The following is a 20,485-nucleotide window of genomic DNA, read 5'->3' as shown; positions in this document are numbered from 1 at the left end:
TATATATATATATATATATTTGATGTGGACCATTTTTGAAGACTTTATTGAATTTGTTACAATATTGCTTCTGTTTTATGTTTTTTGGCTGTGAGGCATGTGGGATCCCAGCTCCCCAACCAGGGATTGAACCCACACCCCCTGCATTGGAAAGCAAAGTCTTAACCACTGGACCGCCAGGGAAGTCCCTAACTATATTGTTAATACAACTGGGCTCCTGGAAGAACAAAAGTACTTATTTTCTAGTCACTATCTACATAACACAAAAGGCCTCACTATCCAGTGTGTGCAGAGTGGGATGTGAATGAGAAGTGAGCTGATCCATCCTATGGAATTCTGGATGGCCCAGGATGAAGAGGCACTGGTTACTGAGCAGGCTAGGGGTGAGGGGTGGAATTACAAACTGGAGGATTTGTTGAGGATTCAATGTGGAATAAATCATTGAATCCTCTCCCCAAGCCCTATTTCCCACTTCTGTGTACCTAATGCCAGTACACAGAAGTCTCCAAAGACTATATGGAGAAATTAAACCCAAGAAATTTGGAACTGAAGTTCAGCAAAATTAACTGAAGGTCTACAGGTGAAATAATTCTACCATCAGCCTTACCTCTCTCTGCTTAGTGTGCAGACCAGCTTAATCCCCAACAAGGTAGGAAAGAAGAAGGGTTTTCTCTGGAGAAACTGAATTGCCCTGGAGAAAAGACCTCCATGCACTGATTTGGGGAATCCACCCATGCAATGGGTAGCTTCCTTCCTCATCACCCTAATATAAGCCTGCCGTGCATGAATCTTGCCAGGTCTCTGAACTTTCAGTCAGTTTTTAAACACAGACAGACAATCAAATGTCACCAGACAAATGAGGAAAGCCTTCATCCTGAAAGAGAGAAACCAAAGTAAAAAAGCAAAACTGAATAAAGGAATCTGGGAGAAGCAGAGATAATATAGCAAACAGAAGAAAACTTCCAAAACTGCCACCAACCCAGTTCTAATAAATATTCTCAGAGAGCAATGAGAAGGTATTGCATCTCTAAAACAAGGGCAAGATACTATAAAGTTATCATTGAAATAAAATGATAGTTCAAATAAAAATGGGTGGAAGACCAAGTCAAGGAAATAAGACAAAAAGCAGAACAAAAAGATAAAGGTTTGGAAAATATGAGGATGGTGAGAAGAAACATAAAGAATAAACCCTAAAAATCCCACCTCTGACTAAGAGGTTTCCAGGAAGAAAGAAGAGAAGAAACAGGGAAGGAAACAGAGGAAAAGCTGTATGAAAAAAATTTCCAGAAGGAAGGATGCCAGCCTCCTGATTAAAAAGGCCCACCTCCTAAAGAGGACACATCAGAATGAGAGAAGGAAGACCCAAGTTAAGGCACATTATAGAGAGGTTTTAGAACCTGGGATTAGGAGATTCCCTAAAAGCTTCCAAATATAAAACAATACAAAAGAATCCATACGCAAAGGATTAGGATCAGAATGACATCAGACTTCTCAGTAGCACCGTTGGGTACCAGAAAGCAGCTGAACAATAGCATCAAAAACCTTATGGAATATACTTTTCAACCAGGAGTTTTATACCTTGCCACGCTATCAGTCCAGTGTGAGGGCAGAATTAGACATCTTCACCTATCCACAGACAACTTGCCTGCTTAAAACTCTTTCATAGACAACATTGAGAAAATGTCCCAGCAAATCCTGAGTAATCCAAAAGAGGAGATGTCATGGCATCCAGGAAATAAGGGATTCAATTCAAGAAAGCACTGAAGAGAAAGAAGGTACAGGCTGACAGCAGAGAGGACCACCAGCTGGGGGTGGAGGAGGAGGTTGGAGATGAGTACGTGGAAAGAATTAAGAACACGCATATGGAAAATTTTGCAAGTGAAAGTAAAAATTTTTAAAAGCTACCCAAAAACCTGTACATGAAAGGATATGTAATTGTACACTGCTCAGCTCTGCAGTGAAACCACAAATAATTTGCTGTGTGATCATACTGATGCAAACCCTTACATTGGTGAGAAGTCTTTCCTTTGCAAGTAAATGAAAACTCCAAGTGGCTTAAGCCATAAAGGGAATTACAGTATTTTGCTCACATGATTGGCAACTTAGAAGGTAGTTTAGGCTCCAGATGAGGCTTGATCCAGGGGCTCTCTAAAATCTTTAATTTCCATCACTCCCCTTGGCAATATCTATTCAAAGTAATACCAGCTTTCCTCATGGGTGCAAGGTAGTTTCCAGTACCTTCTAGGGGTTTCTAGGGTTCAGTCCATCAGGGAGAGAATACTTCCCTAGGGGCTTCTGCAGAAAAACAAGGAAATTCTATCCCAGTTTCCTCCAGAAAGCCTCTCATTGGTCAATATTGGGTTACATGCCTTTCCTTGATCAATCACTGTAGCTTGGGGGATGGGGTTTAGCCAATCAGGGCCCAACCCTGTAGCCAGAGATCATGTCAGTTTCCAAGGAAAGTGGTGACTGTGTAGGGGAACAGTGGGTTCCCAAATGGAAATCAAGGTACAGTTAAAAGAGGAAAGAGAATGGAGGTTAGGTTGCCAACAAACAGCAAATGTCTATTTTACAACAACAATTATTTAACTAAAAATTGTGAAATAGCTGGAGGGGACCATACAGATTGGTGGAATAAAGTAGCCAAACCAACATCCATCATAATTCAAAATCAATAGAGAATGTCTGAAATTTATGGATCAATAGATAACAGTTTAAACATTTTATTTAGACATGTGGAGGGAGCTAGTAGAAAAAACAACTGCGGGAGTTATAAGTCACTACATCTGGGGAGCTATTCTGGGGATGGGGTGGAATAGGGCAGGGCATTATGATTTTTCATGAGAAGCTTTTTGTATGATTTGATTTTAAAACTATGTTCAAAAGCATTACTTTGATTAAACATTTAAAAAATCTCCAAGCTGTCATGGAAAAACATGAAATTATATGAAATGGAAAGGCAGGAGGTTGCCGACTTTGCCTTGTAAAAAAGACATGTAAAAGCGCAAAAATTCAAAATGGCAACCCCAGCCATTTTTTAGTTAAATCCACATGCGACGGATGTGTGCAGTGTTCTGTAATTTCCTGCACCTCTAGCACACTGCTACATATCCCCGGGGAAGGAAAGAATATGCCCTAGTTTGAGAAGTATAGATTAAGACACATCAGGACAAAGAATCTGAAAGGTTTTAAAAAGGAAAAATTCAAACTTTACCCTAGAGGAACACCAAGGCCAGGTCCCCTGTGAGCATAACACAATACAACAACACAAAGAAGAGGCTAAAAAGATGCTGGCTTTGGGGTGCTGTCAAGAGTTCTGCCCTGGCACTCTTCTTTCGATGTGGGCCAAACTCTGTTACATTGTCCTTCCTTTTGTCACAGACAGTTTCACTACTCGCGTTGTTTCTCCTTAGAGCATACATGCTGCTCCAGCAATGCTCAAAGGCCTTTTCTTTAGTTTGTGTCACCAGCCTGATCGAAGACTGTTCATTCCTCCTGGGACCCTGGACCCAGCAGGGTAGCATCATGTAAAGAGCCATATCTGGAGCACAGGGGCGCACATACAGGATGTCCCCCTTGGGAAGACTTAGGTGTGAGAGGACAGACCACAAAGACAGAGAGTAGTTTAGGCACTGCAGTTCTTCCCGGCTGCTGTGTTTGATAACCTCCAAATTATAAAGGCAAACCCCATTATTGATGACAAAGAGTGACCAGATAGGGTTCCGTTTTAAAAACGAGTGACTTTCTGTTTCAACAAGGGGAGACTTGTATACAACTTTGAGGGCAAATTACATCCAAATTTAAGACAAATCCTTTCATGGGACTTTCAGTTTCACAGCTATAAGGCAAAACATTCTTTGCTGAAATGGCACCTTGGGAGCAGTGAGGAATTCAGCGGCTCTTCACGATGGTGTTAAGGCTATGTCTTTACATTGGGTTGAGTTAGCATGTCTGCAGATCATGGGAAGCAGAGACCGAAAGTCTTTCTCCCCCCACCCACACCCACCTCGGCCCCCTCTTGCTGGACCCCAGAGGAGACTGGGATGGGGGCGAGGATCTTAACTAATGTAGGGGAGATAGAGACAAACAATTCTGTTGTGGAAAGGGAGCTGGTGGTTCCAGCCATGCAGCCCAGTGGAGCCCAAGGATGGAGAGCCCTCTGCACTGTAATTCCCTTTGGCTCCCCCTAAGGCTTCAGTAAAATTTTGTTAAATGTTACCATCTGGTTTACAATCTGGTTTCTGTGCTTGGGGGGAATTTGGGATGGGACTTTTAAGAGAGCAGAAATAATCCAGAGAAACGCAACACAGGAATGAAGGAACAAGTTGACCAGAAGTCAGACAGCTGCTTAATGTTCTAGCAACAACCAGGGTTGCTTTGAGGGGACATGAAAGTATTCCTCAGGGATTTTCAGAGATCGTTGGGGAGAGAATCTGAGAAAGTGTGAGTCTTTCTTCCAGTTAAGCCGTTTGGGGACTCAGACGATCGCTACCTAGATTTTAAGGGGAAGGATGATTTTTGGAAGGCTGTAGAACTTGGGAGCATGGAGGGCTTATTTTTAAGACCTTGAGTATAGTTGTGGGACAAGCGAATGTCTTAACCATTTGTTTCTCTAGTTCAGTATTTTCCCAAATTCTTAATGGAGAGCCACATAGCCAATGAAGGTTATCAAAGACCACAACCCACACAAATGCAGGTACAGCATTTCAATGCAGCAGGTTATCTGTACTGTACCCAATACTGCAATTGGACATACTCACTGAGCCAGTTCAAACTGGACAATTCCCTCGAGCTCAAGCCTCATTCCCAACATTTCAGCTGAAATCCCTGACCTGTTTAAGTTTGAACTCATTCATATTACATTCACTAACTTCCACCCCCAAATTATTACCAGCAATTCTCACTGACCCCTGGGAAAACCTTGGAGTCCTTTTTTAAGGGGGCGGGGGCAACAGAAGCAGAAAACCACAGAGAATTAGAGAAAAGCAACCAACCTTTCCTTCTTTCTAAATAAATATCATTTCAGTTAGAATATCAGATTCTTTGCATGAGCCAGACGTTTAATGCCCACATTGGAATTTTGCATTCCATGTGGACGGCACACCCCTCCCACAGCATGGCAGGTAAGATATTTAGTTACTGGTAAAAATTCAAAACCCACAGAAAAAACCAAACTCACACAAAAGTTTCGATTCAAATTGCCATTGTGAAATAAGAAAACCCTGAGCTAAGGATTGCATCCAATTAGAATTATGTTAATGGAACCCCAAATTTGTCTCCCCGATTTCATTGATTGAATCCCCAAGTTTTCACCCATCATTTTGCTAATACACAGAATGCTGGCCCCAGAGAGGGCTGAGTTTTCAGGGAAGTGGCCCCAGCCACCTGGAACCCTCACAGCAGGGAGTCCCTCCCCGGTGGCTTCTGAGCAGCTGCTCTGAGCGCCAGGAGAGCCCTTAGCAGATGTTGTTTCTTCTTTCCCTCTCTTGTTTAGAGCAGAGATTCCCCCCGGGGTTACCGGCTCTCAGCAGCTGAGCTTTGGAACTTGATCTCCTCTTTTCTCTCTGGCCCTCTACTCCACAAAGTCCCGGCTCTCTTGTGGCTAAAAAATTTATAAGAGCCTAGCCTAGGCGTTCAGTGGGAGGTGGGAACTTACAACGTTCCAGCACTGCCTTTGGTATCAGACAGCCTGACTCAACTGTTCATCCTCTGTATGACCTTGTGCGAATGATTCCAACTTGGACCTGAAATGCGGGGGTGACACAGTCCTAGCTCACGGGTGATGATGAATGAGGTGATACGTGTGTGTAGCACTTGGCACACTGCCTGGCACAATGGTGGGCCTCCAATAAATTACAGTTATTAATATCACTTCTTGCTGGGAAGTAAGGAAACGGGAAATCATTTAGCTGAGTCTAAAATATAAAATCAGTACTTTCATATAAAAGTTAATTAATGAGAGCAATTGTTAGGCCAAGGCCCTGTTGGCTCTCATTTTTGGCTTGTCCTAGAGCAGAAACAGAAAAAAAAAACAAACCAAGACTGAATTATGTAAGAACGTATTAACTCCCAGTTAATCAATACATAACTAAGGTATTCTTTGAAGCAGGTCTGAAAGGCAAAGTAGACAATTGTCTGACAGACAAGGGGCCAGAGTCAGGATGGCAGATATGTAGCTGATATCCTGTACTCCCCTCCACTTCCCGTCCTTGCTGCATATCCCCTGCCTAGGGCAGACATCTTTAATCAATCATAGCATCTTACCTTGCTAAACCTGGATTCTGCCTTATGATAGTTTTCCTTCTTTCGTTTTTCTGTAGTAAAGTATTTTAAAGCAAATCTTGAATATTGCATCATTATAATCCTGCAGGATACATTTCTTAAAAAAAATGGATGTTTTCTTACATAACAACAAGGCATTATCTCACCTAACAAAATTAACAACAAAAAAGATCCTTTGTATTGTCTAATATCAAGTTCATAATAAAATTTCCCTGATTGTCTCGAAATATTTAGGATTATGTTTAACGCAGCTGTGGACCAATAGTCAGAGTTTTTAAAGCATGAGTCAGAAGCATCTGCAGGCTGCCCTTTGAGGAATGGAAAGGAGGGGTTTCTCCTACCGCTGGTTGGCTTTGCGCTTTCAAAGGCTTGTTCCTGGGGGTGGGAGCATCTATGGTCTATCTTCCTCTCTGAGGATTGCTAGTTCCTAGAATCCTTTGTTCTGCCAGGAAGCAAGGAGGCCTTCTTATAAATAGGACTCTGGAACTCAGGTGTCCCTAGGTTTTCCAGGGATGACCCTAGCTGATCAGGCCTTGCTGTGAGTGGTGATACTAGTAGGGGATTGTGGGGGTCCTCAGCTCCTAGGAAGTTGCTGATCCTACCCTGGAGGGCTGGTCATGGGAGTTAGATCTCCCTCTGCTCAGGCTGTCTCAAGTTATCTATCTGTCCACTATGCACCCCAGGGAACAGGTGTCCTGTGTGCTCTGGAATCAACTGCCGGTGTGCCAGCAGGGACTGGCATGGATTTTCCATTTCCTGTGCACGTCTGCGAGGAGATTGGAGACTCAATTTCAGGATGCCTGGGCCTGCACAAAGGCAGTGACAATGGCTATTGTCTGGGAAATGGCCTACTGTGGAGATGGGGTAGGGAGGCAGCAAATTAGGGACTGTCGATTCCTTCCCTGGGGAGCTGAGACTGTGCTCTGGCAGACAAAGGTCTGATTTAGTGCAGGACACACTGAAGTCAGAGACAACGTCCTGGGAGGAGCCATAGAGGATCTCCACTGAGACCCTTGGTCCTCAGGGTCTTGCTGAGGTCAGGGGCTGAGGTGGCAGGACAGGAATAGGAGCAGGGCAGCCTAATCAGGGGTTGCAACGGTTCCTGGGAAACTTTGAGATGGAAAAAGAGATCTGAGGGTTTGTACGTTGACTTCCCATTCTTCATGACACTGCCTTAGCCCTTCTAAGGGGAGTAGGACATAGATTTTTCCTGTTTCTCTCTTTTTTGTTTCTTTCCCTCCCTTCCTCTCTCCCTCCTCTCTCATTCCCTTTCTTTTATGTCCTCATTCATTCATTTATTCACTCATTTATCCAATGTCAACAGTCAAGGGCCTTCCTATATGTCAACCACTGTGCCCAGGGCTTAGGATAAGATGGTGGAAAAGACACACATGGTCCCTGCCCTCATGGGATTTACAGGTTAGGGGAGAGATGGACACCAACCGAGATAACACATAGATAAACGCAATGGTTACAAGTTGTAGTAAGGATTATAAGGAAAATAAAAGGGCTGACATAGGACATTACACTGTGTTCTACCTACTAGTGGTGTCTGTTAAGCTCTGACCAGCTCCCTGCCCTTGTCCCCTTGCTTCCCTCACAGGTATGATTTCTTACCTTCCTCTGAGACCATTGGCTCTGTGTTGAGCCAGCTGCCAGAGCTCCTCCCTGGCTGCAGGCAGGAGGGATTTCAGAGCTCTGGGACAACCCTCTGGGACTCTGACTGCAGGTTATGTCTTGACCTTGAGCCCCAGACCTATTTCTGTGCCAGAGAACCTGTCTTTTAAAAAAAATTTCTTGGTTTTTATGGAGATATAATTTACATACAGTGAAACACACAGATCTTTAGTTCTGTTCATTTTTGCTTCATGTGTTCGTAAGCTCTGTTATTAGATGCATACATATTTGGGATTGTTCTGTCTTCTTGATTATTTGACTCTTTTTATCATATGAAAATTTCCTCCTTTCCTCTAGTGGTATTCCTTGTCTTGAATCTACTTCAACTGATATTAATATACTCTTTTTTTAAATTAGTGCATCTTTTCACTTTTAACTTCTCTGTGTTTATATTATTATTTATTTTTATTTAAAAATTTTTTTCCAGATTTATCAAATTTTAGTATTTTGCAGAATCTGCCTTACCTTTCTCTAGCTATATTCATTTTTTTTCTGGACCATTTGAGAGTAGATTACATACATTAGGTTCTTTACCCCTTTAATGTTTCAGTATGCATTTCATAAGAACAAGAATATCCTCTTACATCACCCAAAAAGTTAGCAATTTTAGAGTATTTAACACTAATACAATATTTTAATCTAATCTACAGTCATTACTGCAATTGCCCCAAATCTTTTTTTTTTTTCTTTCCTTATATGCAGTTTTTGTCATGTATTTTTATTGTAATTTTGTTTTATTTTCTCCCCATAAGAAACTACTGTTCTTTGATATTTACTTGGTTTTTATAATATAGCCCATAGTTCAAAAAGTCAAAACACAATATAAAAGGGGAAGTTCAATAAAAATTCTTCTCCTGTCACTGACTACAACCCACCTCCTTACACACATCTCCAAACAGAAGATTTTTGTAATCTTCTAGTATTTCTTAGTATTCATACAAACAGCTATCAATATAAATTCTTATTTTTCTACCTTCTCATACAACTGCCAGCATACTGTAAAACTCTCCTGTATTTTGATTTTTTAAATTTGACAATATACCTTAGAAATGATTCATATCAATACATAGAGATTGTCATTATTCATTTATATAGCTGCATAATATTCCACTGTCTGGATGTATAGTAATTTATTTATTTATTTATTTATTTAAAAAAAATTTTTTTTTTAGACATCTTTATTGAAGTATAATTGCCTTACAATGGTGTGTTAGCTTCTGCTTTATAACAAAGTGAATCAGTTATACATATGTTCCCATATCTCTCCCACTAATACAATATTTTAATCTAATCTACAGTCATTACTGCAATTGCCCCAAATCTTTTAAAAAAAATTTTTATTGGAGTATAGTTGATTTACAATGTTGTGTTACTTTCTGCTCTACAGCAAAGTGCATCAGTTATACATATACATATATCAACTCTTTTTTAGATTCTTTTCCCATATAGGTCATTACAGAGAACTGAGTAGAGTTCCCTGTGCTATACAGTAGGTCCTTATTAGTTATATATTTTATATGCAGTTGTGTGTATATGTCCCTCCAAATCTCCCAGTTTACACCTCCCCTCTCTGTGTTTTTATACTTAAAGTGTGTGTCTTATTATAAAAGGATATAATTGGGTCTTGCTCTTTTATTGTCAGATAATTTCTGCCTTTTAATTGAAGTGTTTAGTTCATTTACATTTAATATAATTATTGATTTGGTTGGATTGAAAGTACCATTTTGCCATTAGATATCTGTTTTTCCACTTTGTTATTTTAAAATTTTCTTCCCTCCTTTCCTTTTTCTTTTGGGTTCTTGAGAATTTTTAGTATTCTATTTTTATCTCATCTAGTTTTTTAAAAAATCTACATCTCTTGTTAAATGATTGTTCTAGCTCTCTCTTTCTGGACCTGGCTAAGGAGGAGGAGCCATCATGGGAGTTGACATCCACCACAACAAGGACGGAAAGTTTCCACACAAGGAGCCCAAGAGCCAGGACATCTACCTAAGGCTGTTGGTCAAGCTGTACAGGTTTCTATTAGACGAACCAACTTCACCTTCAATCAAGGTGTACTGAAGAGGTTGTTCATGAGTCACACCAACTGGCCACCTCTGTCCCTTTCCCGGATGATTTGGAAGATGAAGCTTCCTGGCCGGGAGGGCAAAAGAGCTGTGGTTGTGGGGACTATAACTGATGATGTGCATGTCAAGGAGGTGCCCAAACTGAAGGTGTGTGCTCTTCGAGTGAGCAGCTGCGCCTGGAGCTGCATCCTCAAGGCTGGGGGCAAGATCCTCACCTTCGACAAGTTGGCCCTGGACTCCCCCAAGGGCTGTGGCACTGTCCTCCTCTCTGGTCCTCACAAGGGCCGAAAGGTGTACAGGCATTTCGGCAAGGCCCCAGGAACCCCGCATAGCCACACCAAACCCTATGTACGCTCCAAGGGCCGGAAGTTTGAGCGTGCCAGAGGCTGATGGACTAGCCGTGGCTACAAAAACTAACCCCAGATCCTACTGTGTTATTAAAAAGATTTTGGATGCTAAAAAAAAAAAAAAGATTGTTCTAGGAATTGCAATATGCATTCTTAAATTATCAAAGTCTACCTTGAATTAATATTATTCCCCTTCACATATAATGTAAGAATCTTACAACAGTAGATTTTAATTTCCCCCTTTTTGTTCTATTTTTGACATTTATTTTTATTTTTACATATGTTAACTCCCACAATGTAGTATCATTTTTTGCTCTAAACAGTAGTTTTTCTTTTAAAGAAATTAAGAATTAAGAAAAGTCTTTAACACTGACTCATATTTATTACTATTTCTGGCGTACTTTATTCCCTGATGGGGATCCTAGTTTCCATCTGGTACCATTTCTCTTCAACCTAAAGAACTTCCTTTAACATTTCTTATAATGCAGATCAGCTAGTGATGAATTCTCCCAGCTTTGGCTTATTTTAAAATGTCTCTATTTCACCTTAATTTTTGAAGGATTTTTTTTCTGAATATAGGCTTTTAGGGTGATAGTTTATTTTTTTTTCTAGCACTTTAAGTTCTCCTTGCCTTCTAACTTGTGTCTAGTGGTAAATCAGTGATAAGTCATATATTTTTATCTTCATTCTCCTATCTGTAGGCATTTTTGCGGGGGAGAGGGTGCTGTTTTTCTCTCTTTTTTTTCTGAAATTTTGTTATGTGCTTTGATGGTGTTGTGTGTGTTTGTGTGTGTGTGTTTACACTGCTTGGGGTTTGTTGAACTTCTTGGATTTGTGGGTGGACATATTCATGATATATGAAACTTTTTCAGTATTTTCAAAAATTAATATACTTTATTTTTAGAGCAATTTTAGGTTCACAGCAAACTTGAGCAGAAAGTCCAGAGTTTCCACATATCGCTTCTTATCATACACATGCAACCTCCTTCACCATCAACTTTCTGCATCAGTGTGGTTTATTTATTGCAGTTAATGACCAACATTAACACTCTCTGACTTAAATCACAGCAAGATCTTGTTGACCCACCTCCTAGAGTAATGAAAATAAAAACAAAAATAAACAAATGGGACCTAATTAAACTCAAAAGCTTTTCCACAGCAAAGGAAACCATAAACAAAATGAAAAGAAAACCCACAGAATGGGAGAAAATATTTGCAAACAAAGTGACTGACAAGGGATTAATGTCCAATATATACAAACAGCTCATGCAGCTCAATAACAAAAAAACAAACAACCCAATCAAAAAATGGGCTAAATAGACATTTCTCCAAAGAAGACATACAGATGGCCAAAAAGCACATGAAAATATACTCAACGTCACCAATTATTAGACAAATTCAAATCAAAACTTCAATGAGGTATCATCTCACACCACTCAGAATGGCCATCATTAAAAAAATCTACAAACAGTAAATACTGGAGAGGGTGTGGAGAAAAGGGAACCCTCCTACACTGTTGGTGGGAATGTAAACTGATACAGTCACTATGGAGAACAGTATGGAGGTTCCTTAGAAAACTAAAAATAGAGCTACCAGATGGTCCAGCAATCCCATTCCTGGGCATATACCTGGAGAAAACCATAATTCAAAAAGATACCTGTACCCCAATATTCATTACAGCACTATTTACAATAGCCAGGGCAGGAAAGCAACCTAAATGTCCATCGACAGAGGAATAGATAGAGAAGGTGTGGCACATATATACAATGGAATATTACTCAGCCATAAAAAAGAACAAAATAATGCTATTTGCAGCAACATGGATGGACCTAGAGATTGTCATACTGAGTGAAGTAAGTCAGACAGAGAAGGACAAATATCGCTTGATATTGCTTATATGTGGAATCTAAAAAAATGGTACAAATGAACTTATTTACAAAACAGAAATAGAGTTACAGATGTAGAAAACAATCTTATGGTTACCGAGGGGAAAGGCGGGCGAGCTAAACTGGGAGATTGGGATGGACATATAAACACAACTATATATTAAATAGATAACTAAAAAGGACCTACTGTATAGCACAGGGAACTCTATTCAGTTCTCTGTAATGATCTATATGGGAAAAGAATCTAAAAAGAGTGGATATATGTATATGTATAACTGATTCACTTTGCTGTAGAGCAGAAAGTAACACAACATTGTAAATCAACTATACTCCAATAAAAAGTTTTTAAAAACGATCAACATTGGCACATCTTTATCAACCAAAGTCCATAGTTTACATTTCAGTTAATTCTTTGGTGTTATATATTCTAAGGGTTTTGACAAATGTATGACATGTATTCACCATTACAGTGTTATACAGAGCAGTTTCACTGCCCTAAAAATCCTCTGTGCTCCACCTATTTATCCCTCCCTCCCCCTAATTCCTGGAAACCACTAACCTTTTTACTGTCTCCGTAGTTTTGCCTTTTCCAAAATGTCATATAGTTGAAATAATACAAAATGTAGGCCTTGCAGAGTGGCTTCTTTCACTTAGTAATGTTTTTAAGTTTCTTACATGTCTTTTCACTGCTTGATAACTTGTTTTTTTAATCACTAAATAATATTTTATTGTTTGGGTGTATCACAGTATGTTTATTCATTCACTTATTGAAGGACATCTTGTTTCCTTTCTAATTTTGTTTTTTTTTTTTAATTAATTTACTTTTGGCTGTGTTGGGTCTTCGTTGCTGCACGCGGGCTTTCTTCAGTTGCGGCGAATCAGGGCTACTCTTTGTTGCAGCGCGCGGGCTTCTTGTTGCGGTGGCTTCTCTTGTTGTGGAACACGGGCTCTAGGCGTGTGGGCTTTGGTAGTTGTGGCACTCGGGCTCAGTAGTTGTGGCTTGCGGGCTCTAGAGCGCAGGCTCAGTAGTTGTGGTGCATGGGCTTTGTTGCTCCGTGGCATGTGGGATCTTCCCGCACCAGGGGTCGAACCCGTGTCCCCTGCATTGGCAAGCAGGTTCTTAACCACTGTGCCACCAGGGAAGTCCTGCTTTCTAATTTTGGCAGTTACGAATAAAGTCGCTATAAACATTCATGTATAGGTTTTGGGGTAAGTGTAAGTTTTCAACTCATTTGAGTAAATACCAAGAAATGCGATTGCTGGGTCATATGGTACGGCTACATTTAGCTTTGTAAGTGACCGCCAAACTGTCTTCTAAAGTAGCTGTACCATTTTGCATTCCCACCAACAATGAATAAGATTTCATGTTGCTCCACAAACTCACCAGTATTTGGTATTGTCAGTGTTTTGGATTTGGCCATTCTCATAGGTGTATAGTGACATCTCACTGTTGTTTTATACAGATGTCTCACTGTATATCATCTTTGGTGACAATTCTGTTCAGATATTTTTCCCATTTTAAATTGGGTTGTTTGTTTTCTTATTGTTGAGTTTTAAGAGTTTTGGGTATATTTTATCAGTTACATCTTTTGTAATATTTTCTCCCAGTTTGTGGCTTGTCTTCTCATTCTCTTGACAGTAATTATTTAAAAAATTTTTTTCAACCCCAGTGTCTCTCTTTTCTTTCTTAGGCTTCAATTCCATTTATGTTACACTGCTTGGTATTGTTCCACAGGCCATTTTCCCATTCTTTTTTTTCTGTGTACTTCGGCTTTCATGGTTCAAGTGCTGTGTTTTCAAATTCACTGATCTTTTAAAAAAATTTTTCTAATCTATTGTTTAACTCATCAAGTTAATTTTTAATTCCAGACAGTACATTTTTCAGTTCTGTTATTTTTATTGTGTTCCTTCTGTAGTTTCCATTGTTCTATTGAGATTTCCCATTTGTTTATTCACTACATAGTACTCTCCTTTAAATCCTTAAACATATTTATAATGGCAGTTTTAAAGTCCTTTACTGCTAATTCCAACACCTGTGTCATCTTTAGGTCTGTTTCTACTGATAAATTTTCTCCTGGTTATGGGTTACATTTTCCTGCATAACAAAAAGGGTATACTTGACGTGGTGGATGCTGTATTGTTGAGGTCTAGATTTTTGTTGTCTTCCTTTAAAGAATGTTGTGTTTTTGTTCTGAGAAGCATAGCTAATGTACTGGTACATCAGCTTGGGTCTGCCATTTTTTGGTTTTAGGCTTTTTATAGGGTGAGTATAGACTAGTCCTTAATGTCTGGTCTCCCTTGAGTCTCTGCTGAATGCCCGGGCTGTTCGGGAAGATCTCTCCACTCTGGATGGTCAGACTCCACAATCTTCCAGCACCATGTGACCTCCAAAACCTCTGTTTGGCTCGCACTATGCAAGGAGCTGTTCTCTGTCAGGCAGCACAAATTCTCACTCTGTACGTACCCAGCTTTGTACCCAGTCAAAGACTCAATAAAACCCCTATGCAGATCCTGGTTCTCCTGTTCTGCGCCTCTTCCAACTCTCCTATAACCTGCCCCACAAATTCCAGCTTCCCCGGCTGCCTCAAATGTCAGTCTCTTGTTTCTTCCCCCAGCAGGACTTCTGCTCTCTCTCTGGGCACCACTCTCTGTGCTGAGGTCTGGAGAGTGCCCACTGGCAGAAAGCTGGGATAAATGTCAAGCTCCTGTGTTTTGCTTTCTCAAGGTTCACAACCAGTTAGGAGTTAGAGTGTTGCAGACATAAAAGCCAGAGAGAACCATGAAATCTTATTGCAACTCCATTTCCCTTATCCCTCCTCCACGCATGGCTCTCGTGGGGCCATTTTCCTGCAGGTGGGGATGAGGGAGAGGAGCAGGGGGCCGATGGGGGAAAGGGAGCCTGGAGAAGGCAGTTGGGGTATCGCCTGCTATATTTTACTTACAGCTTCCCGGTGGGGCCCCAAAGAAGGAGGCAGCTGTGTGTTATCGAGCTTGTAGGAGAGGCAGGGAATGAGGGTTGTGCTGGGGAGTGCAATTAGCCAATGGTTTGAGACTGATGAAGTGGATAATGAGAGGTGCTAGGACGGATTTCTGTGCTAAAAAAGGAGACGGGGGGAGAAGCCATTGCACATTAACCTGCTCAGGCCTGATCTGTCAGGAACTGACTCCGTGCCAAGAGGACAAGGACCAGAGGATTCGAAGGCTGGGCCAACACCTCCTTCCCAGGCAGCCTTCTTGGGGATTCTTATCATTCTCTTCCTCATCATTAACATCTATTGAGATCATATGGACCATGTCTTATGCCAAGTAACTCTCATGATTTACCTCATTCAATGTCCCAAACAACTTTATGAAGTCGACTTTGTTATAACCCATTATACAGATGAGCAAACTGAGATGCGAAGAGGTGAAGGACCTTTCCTAAGTCACATTGTTAGTCAGTAGTGAAGCTGAGTTTCTCCCGTGGTCTGACACCAGAGCCTGATGGACGCAGTCTTGGTCTTGACTTCAAGTTCAAGGTATGAGTGCAGTTATGTTTGACTTCAGTCAGGTATGCAGGTATGCCTGCAGGTATGTTTGACTCCAGTGCAGTCATGTTTGACTTCAGTGATTGTCCTCAGAAGGGAAGGGACACATCTTCCTAGCACCTGCTCTGTGTGAGGCTCTGGCTACACTCTGAGCCAAGCATGTTACATTTCCTCTGTTTTGTTTTTCAATTATTTCTAATAACACCCAGTGAAGAAGATACTGTTTTCACCTTAATTTTACAGAGGAGGAAACTGAGAATGTATTAGAAAAATGAAATAGCTTGTCCACAAAACCAAATCTAGCAAGTTATAGAACAATGTTAAGATGTATTAAACTTCTAACCAACAATTATATAATGAACACTTACTATGTGCCAGGCTTTATTCTAGGTATTAGAGATACAGTAATGAAAAGAAGAGCCAAAATCCTGCCCTCATGGAGCTTATGTTCTACTGGGGGCAGAGAGGGAGCACTGGTAGACACAGTAAACAAATAAACCAGGTGGAGGTAAATGATATAGAGGAAACTAAGGCAGGGAAGGTGGGAAGGGAGGGTGTGGTGTGGAGGACGTAATTTTGTATAAAACGTCAGGAAGGATGCACTGAGAATATGACTTTTATGCAAAAACCTGAAGGAGCTGAGGAATCCAGCCCTTGGATATGTTATGGAAGATTATTCTAGGCTAAGGGAACAGCAAGTGCAAAAGGGTGCGAGTCGCCCAACTCCACGGACAGCTTTCACGAAAGCCACTATGTGAAGAGTATCTTCTGGGGTTGTGTAGCGAGGGGGCCTGGTGTGGGGGACAGGGGAGGTGTGGCTGCAGCAGAGTGATGGAGCGGAGAGCAGGGGCCATGAGTCAGAGGGGTAACTGCAGCTGAGTGTGTGGGGCCTTTTTGCCCATCATATGGACACAAGGTCTTCTCTGATGGGAACAGAGAAGGGGTTGAGAGATGATCCCCAGAAGGTCATGGTCAGCCACTCTGATAGCCTCCAATTTGCCCCCGAGTTTAGCCTTCCCCTTGGGTCCTGCCACCCCCATGCCTCCTGCCCCCGGGTTGAGTGATCCCACTTTAAAGGCCTAAGTATCCCACCAGCTCTCTCCCTTAGCCCAGGTGAGAGCCAGACATGGTGAAAAAACTCACTCAATACATGTGAGAGAAGAGGGAACCTTGACTGTGGGCAGACGCCTGCCTCTGGGGCTGGGAGGGGGGCAGAGGAGCACCCACCTCAGAGTGGTTGTAAGGCTTGAGTGAGGCGATGCCCGCCCGGGGCACTGGTGGGAGGCCAGTCTCTCACCTTACACCAGGGCTAGCTCTGTGATACATAACGATCGCTTCCTTTATCCCCCAGGAGTTCCCACTGCCGGGAGCTCCTCCTCCTTCCTCTCCACGCGTCAAAGTCCTATGTGCCAAATTTGAGGTCCTCTAAGAAACCTCCCCAGCCCTCACTGATTACATCTCCAGACTCCAGGCAACACGTTCACTGGAGAGGCAAGGACAAGGGTTTTGACTTCAGACAGGCCTGAGTTCCCAGCTTGCCTCTGCCTCTGGGTGATGTTAGAAAAGTCACCAGACCACTTAAGCCTCAGTTTCCTCATCCATAGAATAGAATCTTGTCATGGAGGCATTTTGAGAATACATGAGATGATGTCAGGAAAGCACTTAGCATGGTGGGCTCGAGTCAATGTTACTATGAGCACTTCAGTACGGATCCCACTACTCGGCTCTCAGATCTTCCACCCAGAGTTTACCTAGGCCAGAGGTTGGCAAATTTTTCTGTTAAGAGGCCAGGCAGTAAATAATTCAGGCTTTTCACACCATTCGGTCTCTGTTGTAGCTACTCAGCTCTGCCACTGCAGCACAAAATCAGCCATAAACAAAATATAAATGAATGGGTGTGGCCATGTTCCAATACAACTTCATTTAATGAACAGGTGAGGGTCTGGATTTGGCCCGTGAGCCATAATTTGCTAGCCCTTGATCTATATCAATCCCTTCACTTAACAAAAAGAGGAGAAAGAAGCCCAGAGGCAATAAGTCACCCATCCCGGGGTAGCTGAGCCACCCAAGCATGGAGGGAGGCCGGAAGCCGGATTCTCCACGTTCCTTCCTGAATTGTTTTCTTACTGTTCCATGTGGGTTAGCTTTCTCTCCCCCATTGGTTTGTCAGTTGCACACAGGCTAGTTACTCATTAAATATTCATTTGATTGGTTTCATATAACAATACATGTTTGACACCCTCTTGGAAACTTCTGGATATGTCCTTTGGAGAGAGCTGTGAAATCAGAGGTGAGGAATCACAGGCTGGTTCAAAGTCCCCGGGTGAGTCAAGAGTTCCCAGTTCCCAGCCCTGGAGGACACTGCCAGCATGACAAGGACAGCCTTACTTCACCAGTGAGACAAGGCTCTGCAGCCGTGAAATTCTTCCTTTGGTTTCTCCAAGAAAACAATCCTCTGAAAAAGAATCTCGTCTATTAATGTGATTATTAATCTGGAAAAAACCCCACTTCTCAATAAAATGAATCTATGACAAGACAGATGTAATAAACCTGTTTAGGATTTATGATGTGCCCAGGCAGCGTTTTGCAAAAGATAATGTTCCCCTGTAATGTTGATTTGCCGGATGAGAACCATGTAATTTATTCTGTCAATGTACATAAGAAATGTTATCTGTGTGGGGAATGACTGATGGCCTCATGAAAGCTGGCAGGGAAACAAATAAAACAATTTGGGCCTTAAAAATATAATCACCTAATGATCTTGTCCCAGTGTTTGTGACGGGGAGAGCAGGATTGGGAGCTGCGGCTGCCATGAATTTGTCGTCTGGGCTCGGGACCATTTACCCTTGAGTTTGGCACCAGAGAGCAGCAGGGAGCCCTGAGAACCCCTCTTGGCTGTCCAGCGTCCTCCCTCTGGGCCTTTGCCCAGGCTGTTCTCTCTTCCCGGCTATTCGTCCATCTATCCTTGAAGGCCTGGCTCAAAGGGTCTCTCGTCCGTGGTGAGCTTCTGTGCCTGGAGCTCTGCTAACACATACCTTGGCAACAACAGGAATTTTCCCTTCTTAGGACTCTTGTAGTCACCCTCTGGGCCTCTTTTAGGCCACTCAGCATTTGCTCCCTTGAAATTTAATGATTGACGTCATCTGTTTGAGACTAGAGCCCATCTTGGTTCAGCATCCTCATTGGCAGGGTCATTTCATGAGTGCCCACGAGTGTTTGCTGAGCGAATTAATATTCAGAGTTAGAGCTACCATTTACCAAACAGTTCGCATGTGTCAGGTGCTGTGCTAGGGGCTTTACAACTTGGTTACATAATGGAACCACCCTAGGAGGTGGGCGCCATCATTGTTCCTTTTGTACGTAGTGGGAACTGGGGCTCAGAGGCCATCTGACTTGTTCAAGGTCATATATATCTAGGAAGCAGAGGATCTGGGTTCCAAACCCAGACTGCAGAGTCTACTGTGATTGGATATGAACTCACTGTATATACCCTCTCTGTGCTGATCGCCCCCTTCTTGAGACTCTTTCCTCCCTTGGTTTCCATATACTATACTCATCTGGTTTTCCTCCCAGTATTCTCCATAGGGGATACCTTCTTTGCAGTGCCCTGGAGCACTGGTTGAAAAATCCATGGTGGGGGGGCCAGCAAAGGGTATGGAAAAGGCATAAATGGGGTGTGTCTGAGCCAAGGCCACATGGAGGCGTAGGCCATGAGGACATGAGGCTGGCTCTGGCCTGGACAACATGGAGTTTTGAGGAGAGGCCAAGAGGGTAGGACTGGGGAGGCAAGGCCTTTCACTAGATCAAGGCCAGCTGGGAAGTAGCTGGACATCAAAGGGCAGTCCCGGGGAGGATGTGATGCCAGATGGAGGGCAGGGAAGCCTACACCCCAGGCCTAAGGTCTTGTAGCAGAGCTTAGATCTGGGGCAGCCTGGGGCTTTGACAGGCAGGCTTAATGCTGCCAAGGCTGGGCCATTAGGCCTTGAGTCTGGGGAATGTGATTGCATCATTTTGGAGCCTGGTGAGAAACAGAATTCATCCTGGATGATTCGAATGAAGACATTCTTATGAACGTACTACTTATAGAGGTATGGGCAGAGTTAAAGGAATCAACAAGGGGCCACCCAGAGAGGCACAGCAGCAGAGAGCTCATACCAATTAGGGTCAAAGAGACAAAGGGAGGAAATAACATTACTGGGGCCCAGTGAGAGCTGGAGCCGGTGGGGATGGTGAGAGCGGTTAGTCACAGAGGGATGTAGCTACTTCCAGAGGCATGGCACCAAAGCAGGAAGGAGTGGAGTAGAAATGACCCGATCTCTCTCTCCTCCTACCTTGCAGTGACTCCCATTGGTTGAACCCAGTACCAGGGTCAGATTCCTGGGTCAGGGAGCAGGTTAGAAAAGGAAATAGAGTTGATCTGGGGGACTGGCCAGCACAGTGACTCACTGTTGAGTCTCCCCAGCTGGGTGCTGAGGGTGCATCTGGAACCTCAGTGCAGAACTGACACATGTACTGGTTGGTCTGCCATGAGGAGAGGTAGCTTTGGGATCTGGGAAGGCAGAGACAGGAGGAAGATGGGTAGCTCCCCATGGAGATGGAGGCCTCCCTACTTGGCTCTTCTGTCTTTGTCTTGCTTGAACTTCAAGGAAGGATTGAACATGGAGTATAGGCTGTGATGAAGCTGAGACCGTGACTCCAAA

The 20,485-nt window shown here is 42.6% G+C and overlaps 1 pseudogene; it reads left to right on the top strand.

The window, feature by feature from the left end:
• The first annotated feature begins 9,876 nt into the window (after window positions 1–9,876).
• Window positions 9,877–10,490, top strand: LOC132349001 (large ribosomal subunit protein eL18-like; annotated as a pseudogene).
• The last annotated feature ends 9,995 nt before the right edge of the window (window positions 10,491–20,485 follow it).

This window comes from Balaenoptera ricei, chromosome 1, assembly GCF_028023285.1.
Source record: "Balaenoptera ricei isolate mBalRic1 chromosome 1, mBalRic1.hap2, whole genome shotgun sequence".
NCBI lineage: Eukaryota > Metazoa > Chordata > Mammalia > Artiodactyla > Balaenopteridae > Balaenoptera > Balaenoptera ricei.
This window is presented reverse-complemented; position numbering and strand designations above follow the sequence as displayed.